This window comes from Asterias amurensis, chromosome 22 (genome assembly GCF_032118995.1).
Source record: "Asterias amurensis chromosome 22, ASM3211899v1".
NCBI lineage: Eukaryota > Metazoa > Echinodermata > Asteroidea > Forcipulatida > Asteriidae > Asterias > Asterias amurensis.
Genome location: NC_092669.1, coordinates 6,067,719 through 6,085,760, shown reverse-complemented (window position 1 = coordinate 6,085,760; position 18,042 = coordinate 6,067,719).

Genomic DNA, 18,042 nt, shown 5'->3' with positions numbered 1-18,042 from the left:
CAGCTTTACTTTAAATGTAAAAAAAAAAAAAAAAAATCTTAATTAATTAACCACGTAATCTTCATTTGAGTATAACTGGATGCAGTCGCTTCCATGTTGCTGGTCCAATATCCTCTTTGGTAAATGCCATAATAGTATATACCTATCATGTGTTGTGACTTCTTGAGATGAGTCTACGCATTTGACTATAACTGGATGCAGTCACTTCCATTTTATTGTTAAACATTCTCTATGGTAAATGCCATACAGTATGTACCTATCATGAGTTGTGACTTCTTGAGGGGAGTCTACTCATTTTGTTTTCCTACCGTCGTTCGGGACATATTACTTTCTAACCGGCTTCCGGGCCCATTAGTTTACGCTTGTACAAAGTACGAAGGTTTGAGGTTTTCGTTCAAATGAACGTGCGTAATTAAAGGCACCTGGAAATAGGATTTTTTTCTTTTAAACATAAGAGTATATGTTTATTAACAATAAAACAATTTTTTGAGTAATTGTTTGTCACGATTTATATGTTAAAAAAATTAATTAAGTGACTGGGGGTTGACTCCGCCTACCCCTTTTGTGACGTAGGAAAAGGAAGACTTTGCCTCGATCAAACATAGACCCCCCTCGATGCGTAGATAAACACACGTGCAAAAGTACATGTAATTCTAAGACGTGAGTTTGTACGCTGCGAAAAAGGTTTTCTCGGCAATGCCGACCAGGTGTATTGCTGCTGGATGCAGCAAAACAACTAAAGATGGGGTCAGTCTTCATCTGTTTCCTGCAGATCCCAAGTATAGGCGGTTGTGGGCTGCGAAAGTCAGATTAATTAGAGCAAGGTGGTCCGGTCTGACGTCATTTTCAGCGCTGCACGAACACTTAGAGCCGTCGTGCTTCGAATCCTGGATACACAACTCATTTGACATGACGAGAAGAGCCATTCTTAAACACGACGCCGTCCCAACAACTTGTCTAGCTAGTGGGAAGTCGAGGAAGGTATCTGAAAGACGTGACGAACTCAGAGGAGCATTTGCTAAACGTGAAAAAATTCGGGTAAGTTTGAACTTTGAGGGTATGTTTTTAGCTTTTGCCAAGTGACACGATTTTTTGTTGGTACCGCATGCGATTCACCGTGCGTGCAGGTCCTATGTGACCGTCCGCCCATTATACAGCAGCCATAGTGCGTGCGTGCAGTCTGCTCCGTGGCCGTATTTCTATAATAATACGTAGGCAGACCCACATCTTACAACCCATTTGGTCACTAAAAAGTCGCATAGTTAAATAAAAATAGCAGCAATAGCTTTTGTAAAAACCACTAGGCGTTCAACATGTTCAAGTTTCAATGTACGTATGTGTGTAAAATCGTGTCTAAATTTGTTTTGATGTGCCATGTTCCCAGACGTAATGTACGGGGGCCCGACTACAAATTTTCTCTCCAAATATCGCGCCTTGAAATACGTCACGAACAGCGCCCTCTCTGGTCGGGGCTTACTCATAAATTTGTAAATACAATCAAAACTAAGATTTTTAAACCTCAGTTAATTTTTCATTCACATTCCTCTCATAAAAATACATGTTTTAGTGACAAAAGCTTTATTTAAAAAAAATACCACTTCCAGGTGACTTTAAATAGGGGTTTTCGACGACGACGACACACCATCGTATCCAAAGATGTACACTCTACTTAAACAGTTTGAAGATAATGATAGTTGAAAGCTTCCCTTAAAATATTACCTGCTGTGGTGTTGTAGTTTTTGAGAAATGAGTGAAAAAACCGTCAACGTATTAAGCTCTTGACTGGGACCGAGTTGGTTTGGGACCAAGTTGACCGGTACGTGGACCGGGTTCGTTTCAGGCGACGAGCGTGGACGACGAAAATAGACTGCCTGGGATTTGGAATGTTTTACGGGTGAGTCACCTTGTTTGCGCCGGGGACCATTTGCCTAAACTAATTCCAGCCTTTTGCTTTACTTTCTGAAATTAGACCATGACAAACAAAAACTTATTGACAATGACAGGAATACAAAAGCAGAGATTTTATTATGCTGACGTTTCTCGTGTGGTTGAGTGGCTCAATGTTATAGAGGTGCTTATAATCAATAGGCAAAACATTTTGCTTTAAAAAATTGCAGATGAGCAGAATACCTTGATTCACAACTTGTACTTGTATTTGCTGTGTTAAGCTGCTTTTTGTGTTTAAGAAGCTATATGTAGTTTGGTCCTGGGCCAATGGCTTTTAAAGGAAAGAATCGCAGCGCTTACGTAATCATGGAATTGTGCTTACGCTAAGCGTATTTAACAGCTTAGCAGGGAATGTGTTCTTGAGCGTCACAATTCGCAACAAAAATGCTACAATTGACTAATTGTGCTTAACTTCTGCGAAACTTTCACTGCGAAAACAACAGTAACTTAACAGTGACTTAAAGATTTGCATTCGCAGGGTAATACCCGTGGTTTGCTTACGTAGGCCGGGGCGACTATTGTGCTTTAGTGTTAAAGTTGCGACTACAAATTATTATTTGAGTCGCGACTACTATTTTTCTCTACTCCGTTTTAATTGTGCTCAAACGTTGACTACAAAAATTGTTCCGACAACCTGTCTGGTGAAACACTGAGTTGTGTTGCTTCTTACTATTCGCAACATAACGTGCGCTTGCAACACTTTGCAGCACAAGTCTTGAGAATCCGTAATTTATCTCGACAAGTGTCGTAGTTGGGATTGAGGTGCGACTAGTCGAGTTAGTAAATTTCACTAGTCACCCAGGCCTATCATGATGGGAACTTGCTTAAGGTGTTATCGCGAATTGCAAAATTTCAAGAGAGAGCGCTGTTGAACCCACACACAGGTATAGGCGTTGCGAGCGCGAGTCGTAGAAACTGCATAGAAACCGCCCCATATTTCTTCCTTAAATGCATTGCGGTTCTGAATCGCGACAAACCTTATGAAAAATCTTGTGCGAATGGGCCCAATGTCGTGCTCTGCTCTGGAAGCAAAGATTCAGTGCTTAGCAGAAGCAGTGAATTCTGCGCTTACGTCAAGCGAACTACACTGCTTAGCAGGGATTTCTTTTGTTTGTGTGCTTCCGAATTCCAAGCTCGCATATTTTATTCCGCGCTTGCACATTAAGCGGAAAATGGTGATCGTAGGTGCAAAGTTTGGTGGTTACGAGTTCAGTAAAAGCCACTCGAACTAGATCAAACATCAAACCACCAACCAAATACAAGGATTTTATCCTTAAGTATTTTGTCACATGGCAATGGACTCTAAAAATACTGGCATGAACTCAAGAAACCAACCAAATCAAACAATCCTGAGTCAAATACAAGTTTTTACATTATTCAACTAGGGACCACTCATCTTATATACCGCCCTCTATTGACGAGTGACAGTAAAAATCCTTGCAGCACCATATCTCAAAAAGTACAGAACCAACTTTTACACTGTAGTGAAAGACTCCTTGGGGCATGGAAATTAATTTTGAAAAACTGTGACCTCAAGTTGACCTCTACTTCCGGGTCAACCGGAAGTGGGACCATATCTGAAGAGTTACACAACCGATTAAACAAAAATTCTTCAATTATAGACTCCTCAGGTCTTTAAATTTGATGGGAAAAACCGTGACCTTGTTTTGACCTCTTCTTCCGTGTCACGTGTCAACCGGAAGTGGGACCATATCTCAAGTACTATTCAACCGATTTTCAAACTTTTTTTCAGTTTTAGACCCCCTTAGGTGTTAAAAATAAACTTTGAAAAACCGTGACCTCAAGTTGACCTCTAATTCCAGGTCAACCGGAGATGGGACCATATCTCAAGAAGTACACAGCCCATTTTTAGACTGTTTCCAGTTTTAGACCCCAGAGGCGTTAAAAATAAACTTTGAAAAGCCATGACCTCAAGTTGACCTCTACTTTCTGGTCACCCGGAAGTGGGACCATATCGCAAGAAGTACACGTCCGATTTTTATACTGTTTGTAGTTTTAGACTCCTTGGGGATTGGAGATTAATTTAAAAAAAAACGTGACCTCAAGTTGATCTCTACTACCAGGTCAACCCGAAGTGGGACAATATCAATTTTTTCAAACTTTTTTCAGTTTGAGACTCCTTGGGCATTGGCGATTAGCCTTAGGTTACCGTGACCCCATGTCGACCTCTATTTTCGGGTCAACCGGAAGTAGCACCATAACTCAAGACACTATTCATAATTTTCACTTTTTTTCAGTTATAGGCTCCTTGGTCATTTTAGCACATAATCCAAGCAAAAGAACACGAAACAGCTTTGTGTTCAAACGCCTAATGTCTAGTTATTTGGTTGTTTCAGGATTATTCAGTACTCGCATTTTTTTTGCATGGTTCCTAAAGAGCAATTGCAATGAAACTTTCAGTGATGAAGGGCATTGGTGCAAGGAGGGTCCTAAACGAAATTCGTCATGATGACGTCATCACCGGCCACGTGACGTCATCTTAAAGGTGTTTTATTTAAATCTTTGAAAATCTATATCAAATCAACCACAAGAGACCGTAGATTTCTGTTAACGGGATTGGGTAGGAATAAATTAGGTTATCATGTTATTTCGTGTGCGTGACCTCACATGACCTCTACTTCCGGACGAAACGGGCCAAAAACGAAAGTGGCCTGTAACTCAAAAGTGGAAAAAGTTATGATTTTTGTTCTCCGAGATAAAAGTGTCTAGCAAGGGTGGGCAATTCAAAAGAAGTATTGATGACGTCATAAATGGCAACAGCGCCCTCTAGTGGCAAGTTGAAAATTCTTCAAAATAGACTTTTTGAAGATGTCTGTGGCGAAGTTTTTTGTAATCACTTTAAATTTTACACACACGTTTACTGTCTGGCAGGCATCATATGTGTCTGAAGTTCCAGATCAATGACGTCATCGGGGGTCACGTGACGCAGCATTAAAGGTGCATTTTTTGAAGTCGTATAACTCTCGAAGGGATGACGCCATTATGTTGAAACTATGTAGATCATTAGATATTGGCAAGTTCTCGTGATTCATGAAATGACGTCATGAAGACGTCATCACATGATTTTTAATGATTTGTTTTCCATTTTTACACCTTTAACACATCAATTGCTATCTGAACATGGTGTAATCCAAATTATTTCTTTATTTATGCCACATTGGGCAAATTGCTTTGAATACACAACAAATAATTAAAACTCAAATGAGAAGTTTGAAATGTTATTGACGAAACAGCTAAGTATATGTGCAATGCCATAAGGTTGCGTGCCATAGCCTCACGCACTTATTGTTGTACACGATGTACATGTACAATGCCATGCCAATGTGCGTAATCATTTGTACACGAAGTACAATGCCATGCCAATGTGCGTAATCATTTGTACACGAAGTACAATGCCATGCCAATATGCGTAATCATTTGTACACAAATACCATGCCGTGTCCTAATTGTACACACATCCGATTGCGTGTATTCCTTATGTAGTTGCATTTTGTACACAGGTGATCTAGCGTGTAGTTCCCAATGTAATATCCTCATGCACATTCTTAATTGTACACAAAGTAATGGCAAGCTCCATCATGGTTCCTATAAAAGAACAATTGCAACCTATTTTTAAGTGATGCAAGGTATTGGTCCTTTCTACCTCTATGGTCCTATGATGATCCTAAAGCAAGGATTTCATTCATCACCAGTCATGTGACGTCATCTTAAACGTGTTTTATGTTGTGTTTGAAAATCTATTACAAATCAGCCACAATAGACTGTAGGTTTTTGTTTGCGGGATTGGGTAGGGATCAATAATTTAGGTCTTTATTTTATTTTGCGTGCGTGACCTCACATGACCTCTACTTCTGGTCGAAGCCGGAAGTGTCATCTATTTCAAAAGTGGCAAAAGTTATGAAGTTGGTTTTAACGATGATAGTGTCTAGCAAGGGTGGGCAGTTCAAAAAAAGAATCGATTACGTCGATAAATGCAACAGCGCCCTCTGGCGGCAGGTTGAAAACTCTTTAAACGGACTTTTTGGAGATGTGTGTGGGGAAGTTTTGTGTAGTTGCTTCTAACTTTACACAGGCAGGCATCATGATGTGTGAAGTTTCAGATCAATGACGTCATCGGGGATCACGTGATTGCACTTTTAGAAGTCGTAGTAACTATGCGACTTTGTTGAAACTTGGTAGGTTGTTAGATATTGGCAAGTTCTTGTGAATTATAAAATGCCGTTATGATGACGTCATCACACGATTTGTTATGATTTTTGTTTTATTTTTGCACCTTTAAGTCATCAGTTGCTTACTAAACATGGTATAAAAGGAATTTCTCTTTTATTTATGCCTAATTGGGCTAACTGCTTTGAATACACACAAAAAATCTAATTCAGTTGAGCATTTGAAAATTAATTGACGAAACAGCTGTGCATTTGTGCACAAATGCAATTATGTCTAGTTTTTTGTTTATTTGTCTGATTCAGTACTCGCAATTTTTTGCATAGTTCCCAAAGAACAATTGCAATGAAACTTTCAGGGATTGAAGGTTATGGTGCAATGATAATCCTAAAGCAAGGATGTCATGATGACGTCATCACTGGTCACGTGACGTCATCTTAAAGGTGTTTTATGTTAAATGTTGGAAAATCTATATCAAATCAGCCAAAAGAGGTTTCTGTTTGCGGGATTGGGTAGGGATAAATTAGGTCTTCATTTTGTTTAGTGTGCGTGACCTCACATGACCTCTACTTCCGGTAGTAACGGGCCAAAAGCGGAAGTGCCCTGTAACTCAAAAGTGGTAAAAGTTATGAAGTTGCTTTCCAAGGACGTTAGTGTCTGGCAAGGGTGGGCAGTTCAAAAAAAATATTGATGACGTCACAAATTGCAACAGCGCCCTCGAGCGGCAGGTTTAAAACTCGTCAAAATGGACTTTTTGAAGGTGTTTGTGGTGAAGTTTTTTGTAATCACTTTAAATTTTACACACACGTTTACAGTCAGGCAGCCATCATATGTGTGAAGTTTCAGATCAATGAAGTCATCGGGGGTCACGTGACGCGGCCTTAAAGGTGCATTTTTTGAACTAATGTAATTCCCTAAGTAATTATGCGATCATGTTGAAACTTGGTAAGTTGTTGGATATTGACAAGTTCTTATGAAATGTGAAATGACGTCATGATGACGTCATCACATGATCTTTTATGATTTTTTCAATGTTTGCACCTTTAACACATAAATTGCTATCTGAACATGGTATAATCAAAAAAAAAATTATTTATGCCACATTGGGCAAATTGCTTTTGAATACCCAACAAAAATTCTCAGTTGAGAAATTTGAAATTTTTATTGACGAAACAGCTCTGCATTTGTGCACAAATGCAATTTAGCTCTAGTTATTATTTGTGGGGGTTAGGCCCTAAGTACTTTAATAGTTGAGGATTGAAATACATTTTTGAATAACCAATCAAAAAAGCACTGAATGTTTTTTCACAATTGGGTCGGTTGTGTTTTATTAAAACGACTTATCATACTGACACCCCCGTGCATGCTGGGCCCAAATTCATGGCTCTGCTTACCGTCGAATTCTGCGCTTACGATGACGATTCCCCGCTTACGTGCAAGCGCCGTATTTCTGCGCTAGCCTTGCAAGTAACTAGTAACGTTGCAGAAGCAAAACTTCGTTCGCTAACCCGTGAATAAGCTTGCCGTTAGCACAGGATTCCCTGCTTCCAGAAGCGCCAATTCTGTGCTTACGGTAAGCAGAGCCATGCAATTGGGCCTAGGGCCTAATTTCATAGAGCTGCTTAGCAGAATGTCAAATATCCATTGTTTTTTTTCTGCTGCTGAAATACACAAAACATTAATGAAACAGTTTGGTCAGGCATTCAGACAAGACCTTCAGATCATTATTATTATTTTTTTGTGCTGAGATCATTTAAAATAACCCTTTTTCAAAAACAAAACAAAAACTAAAAAATGTGCATGTAAAAAAAGGAGGTGTCCTGTAAAAAGGAAGCAGGCGGGAACGCTAAACATTTCTATTTTTCTGTTTTTACTTGGCCTAATATTATTATGTTTTGGGTATTTTACTTGGCCTAATATTATTATGTTTTGGGTATTTACACACCCACAGAGCCTATTTGAGAATGCCGTGTACAACTCTAAATTGTTACTTGGTGATCACTATTGGTAATTAAATCCTTTTTTGTTGTTTTCGCAATCTTTTGTTACCTGCTGACTATGTAGACTGTTTTAGAACTGCATTGGTGTGTATCAACTATATATCAGTTAACATATTTAATAATAATCTTGCACTTCTTTGGCCCCCCCCCCCAAATTAAATCTTTGCCCCCACTTGCCCCACCAAATGAAAAAGTCTAGTTACGCCGCTGCTTCAGGGGATGCGTTTCTCATAGTGTTTTATATACTATCAACAGCTCTCCATTGCTCCTTATCAATACATTTTGAGTAATTAGGGAATAACAGTGCGAGTACCCGGTCTTCACTGCGTGGTTATGGCCGGGTTGGTGGCTGGCGCTGTTAACGGACCTCCGGCTCAGTCCGTTAACAGCGCCAGCCACCAACCCGGTCATTACCACGCAGTGAAGACCGGGTACGAATACTGTTATTCCCATTAATAAACACCTTTATTAAACGAATTAAACGGCTAAACTTGTCCAAATTTTGTGACTTTTCTGCCGGCGGTACTTCCAGACATGTTCAGGGGCCATGTTTGAGCTTTTGATGGTTCCCATCTCTTCCGACGTCTTTCCGAGATCTCAAATCTTGAGAAGACGTCTTTCCTTCATGCCGTATCTCGGAAAGACGTCTTGTTCCTTGATATTGTTTCTCAGAAATACGTCTTTCCGTGATACTGTACCTCAGAAATCCGTCTTTCTCGGGCATGGTATCACGATGACCTATGCGTAACAGCATGCAGATTCGAGAGCCAACCATTTACGGTCACATGGCTAGTCTTAATAATAATAATAATAATAATAATAATAATAATAATAATAATAATAATAATAATAATAATAATAATAATAATAATAATAATAATAATAATAATAATAATAATAATAATAATAATAATAATAATAATAATAATAATAATAATAATAATAATAATAATAATAATAATAATAATAATACTTGTAATGCGCACATATCCACCCTGTTGGGTGTTCATAGTCTTGTCGACAAGTCGTTAATGGTCTGCCACGGTGAGAAAGTCAAGTTGTGGCGGTGCTCTCGCGAGATCACTGCTCTCGCGTGACTGCTGGTTGCCACTTTCTACTCCCCACTAAGGTAGTCTTGAGAGCAGTAGTCTCGCGGGGCAAGCAGTCTCGCAAGTAAACCGCGGGAATCGCGGGAAGATTCGGAACGCTTTCACCGCGACAGACATTTAACGACTTGTCCACAAGTCTATAACATGGCGTGGCTTCCAACTGTACACCTCGGAAAGACGTCTTTCCCAGAAAAGATATCAGGGAAAGACGTCTTTCCAAGATAAGACATCGGGGAAAGACGTCTTTCCAAGATAAGATATCAGGGAAAGACGTCTTTCCAAGAAAGACATGTTACCCTAATAATAAGAAGTCTTTCCCTTATGTCTTATATTGGAAAGACGTCTTTCCCTGATATCTTATCTTGGAATAACATCTTTCTCTAATAGCCTTTCTTGGAATTATTATAGAAAGACAGAATAATGAGACGTCTTTCCCTTACGTATTTTTTTGGAAAGACGTCTCACAAAGATAATTTCCCTTATGTATTTTCTTAGAAAGGCGTCTTTCAAAGATATTATCTTTGAAAGACGTCTTTCCAAGAAAATACATAAGGGAAAGACGTCTCATTATTCTGTCTTTCTATAATAATTCTATAATAATTTATCTCGGAAACTCGGAAACGCGGATGGTCCCTTTAAGCTTCCGTATTCAACGTATTTTGCCCACAGGGAAGTTCTTGGAAGTTCTTGACAACAACAACCAAAACAGAAAGTGCATGAACAGATACGGGTTCATAAGTTCTTGTTAGACGTACAAATAACAACCAAGGGTCGTGCGTGAACAGACAGTGTTGAAATATTAATACATATAGACTATTAAAATAGATTTAAAATAAAAATAATAAATTCGAGCAGCATCTTTTTAGTAAAAGTTTGTAACATATTTACCTAATTTGGGGATTTTGAATGATAAATACCTAGACTAATTTTGAGTCCTTGTCTCTGAAAAATCATATTAAAAAAAAAAACACAGAAAACTACGGAAGCTTTAAGCCATTGGACCCTTTCGGTTCAGAAAAAAATAAAAGTTCACAGATTTACAAATAACTTGCAGGGTTTACAGAAGGCAATGGTGAAAGACTTCTCTTGAAATATTATTCCATGAAATGCTTCACTTTTTGAGAAAACAGCAAAACAATATAAATTCTCGTTAACGAGAATTACGGATTTATTTTAAACACATGTCATGACATGGCGAAACGCGCGGAAACAAGGGTGGGTTTTTCCGTTGTTTTCTCCCGACTCCGATGACCGATTGAGCCTAAATTTTCACAGGTTTGTTATTTGATATAGAAGTTGTGGTATACAAAGTGTGGGCCTTGGACAACACTGTTTACCGAAAGGGTCCAATTGCTTTAAAGACAATGGACAGTTTTGGTAATTGTCAGAGACCAGTCTTCCCACTTGGTGTATCTCAACATATGCATAAAATAACAAACCCTTGAAAATTTGAGGGTTATATGCTGATAATTATTGTGAGTAATTACCAATAGTGTCCACTGCCTTAAAAGTGACCATCCGCGTTTCCGAGCTTCCGAGATAACTTATTATAGAGTTATTATAGAAAGACGGAATAATGAGACGTCTTTCCCTGATATCTTATCTTTAAAAGACGTCTTTCTCTGAAATATTTGCTCGGAAGACGTCTTTCCCTGATATCTTATCCTGGAAATACGTCTCTCTGATGTCTTTTCTTGGAAATACGTTTTTCCCTGATATGTTATCTGTAAAAGACGTCTTTCCCTGATATCTAATCTTGGAAATACGTCTTTCCCTGGTATTCTTTTTTGGAAAGACGAAAAGGCACGCCATGTGATCGAAACTTACGCTCACATGGGTTTTCAACGTGGCGTCGTCACCAACAGACCACGACCACAGACCAAAGGGTGCCTTACCCACGGACAAGGGCGTCAATTGGGGGGGGGGAGAGAGGACACACACAATATCAAATGTCCCCCCATCTTTTTGACCACCTTCATCATGAAGCCCAAGTTTTGCACTGTGTAAGACCAAACCCTGTGTCCCACCATTGGCATTTATCCTGAGGGCAAAGGATGACACAACTTGTTAAAGGGTGGGGGACACTCATATTAAAATAATGCCCATTTAGCGCGAAAACATGGCCCGATTAAATTTGGATCATCCAGGTTTAAGCCTGCGCACCGGATACTCCACGCACATTTCAAGCCTTGCGCAAATTTGGTGCTGTCAAACTTCTTCTTTTTTTTGACCGGCTTTTGCAGTGTCGTGCAACGTTATATTCCATGAAATAGAAACTCTTTATGAAATAGAAACTCTGCTTAGAGGCGCTCCGTACAAAACGGTTCCTTACATGTTTGATGAAATTAGGCCCAGGACTAGAAGTGGTTTGGTGATCGCAAGCGACGAATTTACGACGTTAAACAAAGCCATAAAATTGGGCCCCAGGTGTTTCGCGCTAATGCTCAGTGTGGGAAACACGCTGTCCACAAACACATATCTACGTGAAATTCCTAATGAGACAATGTCTATCATTGAAATAATAGTGGTCCACAATGAAACAAAGTGTGCAAGGTAGGCCTACGACGGGTTATTCATATTTTTTATTGAAAAAAATACCCGGGTATGTAATTCATTTTGTGTCTCCTCCTTCCCCTTTTTGTCTCTCTCCTTTTTTTTTTTCACGCCCCCCCCCCCCCCGTGGATCCGGGCATGCCGCTTACTGGCTTTAGTTTTAGCCATTACGCTCGTTGATAAAGATTGTGAAGTTTCTTAATTACAATTAACACTACACATCTTGATTCACCGAAAGACACTTTTGAAAGTAGGCCTACCATTTTGATGGTCATTTATTCAATGTGTATGCCGGGTAAACTTCCAAATCTCAGGCAGGTGTATTCGGCCATACACGGTCCACTTTTACTCATACGGAATAACTTGATGATCGAAGCCAAATAAACAAGTAAAGAAAGAAGTTGTTATGTTCTTCAGTGATAAGTTTTAGATAGAAAAGTCTGGCACTATGTGGTGATTGACAACACAGAGCGAAAAACTGCAAAAAAAGCAGTACAATCGTAGAACGATGGATGTATGGTAGAACCATGTATAGAATCTCCTCGGGTAGAACGTACACCAACGATCGTGCTGAGCAATGACACAATCGGGATCGTTTATATTTTCAGGAAAGAAGCTTCTCATGAGCCAAAAATTGGTAAAAAGAACACGTAGTAATGTTTGTTTTTAATGCAGGTAAAAAAAAAGGAACACGTGAAATGTATACTACCTTATATTAATTGTTTTCGAGCCTCAGATCATTAGCCTTGTAAGAAACACGGTAACCCATGGTGCCATTAGATCTGAACACATTAAGTGATTTTAGATATTATAGGTTTTCTCGGTCATATTCGGCAAATGAGCAGCCAATTTAACCACCAAGCTATTCTATTTCGCGCGAAATCGAATGCTACTCAAAAGGGTCATTCGATTTCGTTTTGGGATAAGTCAAATGTAATGTTGCGTCATTCGATGTAACAATATAATCATTCAATTTAACAATTCATCAAGGCAGCATTCAAATTCGCAGACGCTTCTTGAGGCGTGTGTGTCATCGAACAAGAATGACCATACGCTAAATTGAACATGTGGCAAATTGTTTTGCCAAACAAAACGGTATAAATCGAAAGACTGTTGTAATTTTGTTTAAAACATTTTCAAGAAAATTCGTAAAATATAAACCCCGTTAAAATGAGCCTCATCGTAAACATTCACCCAATGAACTTCCTGGTAATTTTGTGATAGTATGAGGTTTTTGCTTTACATGTTATAGTACAGGGTTTCAGTTGTCAACAAAAACAATGATTTCCCAGTCAATGTGGATGCTGCAAAGGGTTACATACTGAGACGTAGATAACTTCTTGAACATAAGCTGTTCTGATACCCATGCATAACAAGAGTGGCTGTTACAATATTGATGTCCAACTCTAAATGAAATATGAAAACCAAATCCCAAAGTTTTGGGAAATCACCATTTGATTTTTGGAACTTTTAGCTAAAATGAAGTGCTTTGATCCAGGAGTCGATTCCTTTAAGGCATTTTTGTAATGTCATGTAACCGAATCTCCCCGAAAGAAATTAACTTTAACATGCATTGTTAGTTGTGTTTGCTTATGAAATCCGTTTTCCTGTTATTGATAGGCCTACTTCGTGTTTTTCCTTACCGTTTTTTCTGTTAATGGTAGGCCTACTTCGTGATAGTTCGTTTTCTCTCAAGTCATTGTTCAATTGAACTGCTATGTGTTTTTGTGCTATTTTAATAATTAAAATTATTCTGTTTTATAGAAATGCTATGGGGGGCTGATTACTACATTGGGCTTATGGGTTACATTACACCGTGTTCACACTTGATCCTGCAAAAAATTGGTAAAAAGAATACGTAGTAATGTTTGTTTTTAATGCAGGTAAAAAAACAGTAAAACGTAAAATGTATACTACCTTATATTAATTGTTTTCGAGCCTCAGATCATTAGCCTTGTAAGAAACACGGTAACCCATGGTGCCATTAGATCTGAACACATTAAGTGATTTTAAATATTATAGGTTTTCTCGGTCATTTTCGGCAAATGAGCAGCCAATTTAACCACCAAGCTATTCTATTTCGCGCAAAATCGAATGCTACTCAAAAGGGTCATTCGATTTCGTTTTATGATTAGTCAAACGTAATGTTGCGTCATTCGATGTAACAAAATAATCATTCAATTTAACAATTCATCAAGGCAGCATTCAAATTCGCAGACGCTTCTTGAGGCGTGTGTGTCACGAACAAGATGACCATACGCTAAATTGAACAGAGTGCTAAAGGAATTTGAATAGACTCAAAACGAAATTGAATGGCCGAATTCTGAATTTGAAACGCAGTAACAACTGGAGAGGCAAAACAGCTTCAACTCGAACGCATGAAAATGAAATTGGCTGCTCATTTTCTGAATTTGACCGAGAAAACCTATATATAATAAATGTATAAAATTAATAAAAATAATGTCAAGATGACGTGACCTATAAATTTACTTCATTAGGCACAACGTCAATACCCAGAGAGTCAATATCTGAAGACAATTTTAAAAACGGACGTTAATTTTGTGAGATATGGTTGGAACAAGATTGCCTAATTAAATATCCATGTCATTATAACGGGGCTAATTGATTAAGAAATTAAACAACACCAAGCGGAGTGATTAAGTTACGTACTAAGCATTGATTCATTCGTCTCAAGTCTGTCATATCTATTGTTTTTACGATTACGAAAAAGGAAAACAATTTGTGTTTGAAGCCTATGGCGTTTTAAAAACGTTTTTTAAAACTCGACGATTACAATAGCTGTTCCGACGAAAGTTCGGAACAGCTAATTCCAGTAAGTTTGTTTGCAGTATAACGCATAATATAGTCGTGTTTATACAAACACGGACATCTTTCACAAGAACACGATTAGATTAAGAAACAAGGACAACAACATAATATGTACCCCTCCACTGATAAAACAATCCACCCTCTCTTGTTTGTCCACAAGTGACTTCTTTTTTTAATATTTTTTTTTGTCAGCTAGGACGGTTCCCAGCAATGAATCATTCATAAACGTATCATTCATAAAGCGTATCTTCGATATTATGACGCAATCATAGTTTGAAGTACAACATGTGGCAAATTGTCTTGCCAAACAAAACGGTATAAATCGAAAGACTGTTGTAATTTTGTTTAAAACATTTTCAAGAAAATTCGTTAAATATAAACCCCGTTAAAATGAGCCTCATCGTAAACATTCACCCAGTGAACTTCCTGGTAATGTTGTGATAGTATGAGGTTTTTGCTTTACATGTTATAGTACAGGGTTTCAGTTGTCAACAAAAACAATGATTTCCCAGTCAATGTGGATGCTGCAAAGGGTTACATACTGAGACGTAGATAACTCCTTGAACATAAGCTGTTCTGATACCCATGCATAACAAGAGTGGCTGTTACAATATTGATGTCCAACTCTAAATGAAATATGAAAACCAAATCCCAAAGTTTTGGGAAATCACCATTTGATTTTTGGAACTTTTAGCTAAAATGAAGTGCTTTGATCCAGGAGTCGATTCCTTTAAGGCATTTTTGTAATGTCATGTAACCGAATCTCCCCGAAAGAAATTAACTTTAACATGCATTGTTAGTTGTGTTTGCTTATGAAATCCGTTTTCCTGTTATTGATAGGCCTACTTCGTGTTTTTCCTTACCGTTTTTTCTGTTAATGGTAGGCCTACTTCGTGATAGTTCGTTTTCTCTCAAGTCATTGTTCAATTGAACTGCTATGTGTTTTTGTGCTATTTTAATAATTAAAATTATTCTGTTTTATAGAAATGCTATGGGGGGCTGATTACTACATTGGGCTTATGGGTTACATTACACCGTGTTCACACTTGATCCTGCAAAAATTGGTAAAAAGAATACGTAGTAATGTTTGTTTTTAATGCAGGTAAAAAAACAGTAAAACGTAAAATGTATACTACCTTATATTAATTGTTTTCGAGCCTCAGATCATTAGCCTTGTAAGAAACACGGTAACCCGTGGTGCCATTATATCTGAACACATTAAGTGATTTCAGATATTATAGGTTTTCTCGGTCATATTCGGCAAATGAGCAGCCAATTTAACCACCAAGCTATTCTATTTCGCGCGAAATCGAATGCTACTCAAAAGGGTCATTCGATTTCGTTTTATGATTAGTCAAATGTAATGTTGCGTCATTCGATGTAACAAAATAATCATTCAATTTAACAATTCATCAAGGCAGCATTCAAATTCGCAGACGCTTCTTGAGGCGTGTGCGTCACGATCAAGAATGACCATACGCTAAATTGACAGAGTGCTAAAGGAATTTGAATAGACTCAAAACGAAATTGAATGGCCGAATTCTGAATTTGAAACGCAGTAACAACTGGAGAGGCAAAACAGCCTTAACTCGAACGCATGAAAATGAAATTGGCTGCTCATTTTCTGAATTTGACCGAGAAAACCTATATATAATAAGTGTATAAAATTAATAAAAATAATGTCAAGATGACGTGACCTATAAATTTACTTCATTAGGCACAACGTCAATACCCAGAGAGTCAATATGTAAAGACAATTTTAAAAACGGACGTAAAATTTTGTGAGATATGGTTGGAACAAGATTGCCTAATTAAATATCCATGTCATTATAAGGGGGCTAATTCATTAAGAAATTAAACAACACCAAGCGGAGTGATTAAGTTACGTACTAAGCTTTGATTCATTCGTCTCAAGTCTGTCATATCTATTGTTTTTACGATTACGAAAAAGGAAAACAAGTTGTGTTTGAAGCCTATGGCGTTTAAAAACGTTTTTTAAAACTCGACGATTACAATAGCTGTTCCGACGAAAGTTCGGAACAGCTAATTCCAGTAAGTTTGTTTGCAGTATAACGCATAACATAGTCGTGTTTATACAAACACGGACATCTTTCACAAGAACACGATTAGATTAAGAAACAAGGACAACAACATAATATGTACCCCTCCACTGATAAAACAATCCACCCTCTCTTTTTTGTGACTTCTTTTTTTATAATTTATTTTTTTGTCAGCTAGGACGGTTCCCAGCAATGAATCATTCATAAACGTATCATTCATAAAGCGTATCTTCGATATTATGACGCAATCATAGTTTGAAGTACAACATGTGGCAAATTGTTTTGCCAAACAAAACGGTATAAATCGAAAGACTGTTGTAATTTTGTTTAAAACATTTTCAAGAAAATTCGTTAAATATAAACCCCGTTAAAATTAGCCTCATCGTAAACATTCACCCAGTGAACTTCCTGGTAATGTTGTGATAGTATGAGGTTTTTGCTTTACATGTTATAGTACAGGGTTTCAGTTGTCAACAAAAACAATGATTTCCCAGTCAATGTGGATGCTGCAAAGGGTTACATACTGAGACGTAGATAACTCCTTGAACATAAGCTGTTCTGATACCCATGCATAACAAGAGTGGCTGTTACAATATTGATGTCCAACTCTAAATGAAATATGAAAACCAAATCCCAAAGTTTTGGGAAATCACCATTTGATTTTTGGAACTTTTAGCTAAAATGAAGTGCTTTGATCCAGGAGTCGATTCCTTTAAGGCATTTTTGTAATGTCATGTAACCGAATCTCCCCGAAAGAAATTAACTTTAACATGCATTGTCAGTTGTGTTTGCTTATGAAATCCGTTTTCCTGTTATTGATAGGCCTACTTCGTGTTTTTCCTTACCGTTTTTTCTGTTAATGGTAGGCCTACTTCGTGATAGTTCGTTTTCTCTCAAGTCATTGTTCAATTGAACTACTATGTGTTTTTGTGCTATTTTAATAATTAAAATTATTCTGTTTTATAGAAATGCTATGGGGGCTGATTACTACATTGGGCTTATGGGTTACATTACACCGTGTTCACACTTGATTCTGCTAGGATGATCCACTTGATCCTGCTAGGAGGATTAAAGGAGGATCTTATCTCGAAAGGGCGATCAAAGGGAGGTCACCGGCTAGTGTGAACGCGATCAGGATTGGGATCAGATCCTCCTTTTCGACCTCCCTTCATTGCGAGATCAGAGGGAGATGAGATCCCGCAAAGGCGATCAAAAACAAGTGTGAACGCAGATCGAGATCAGGTCCTGCAATTTAAGCTGCTTACATCCGGCCAACGTTGTGTAATCTTCCTCCATGGTGTAATGTACATGGGGATTGTATACATTGTGCATGTGCATTCTATCGTGAACTGGTCCCCG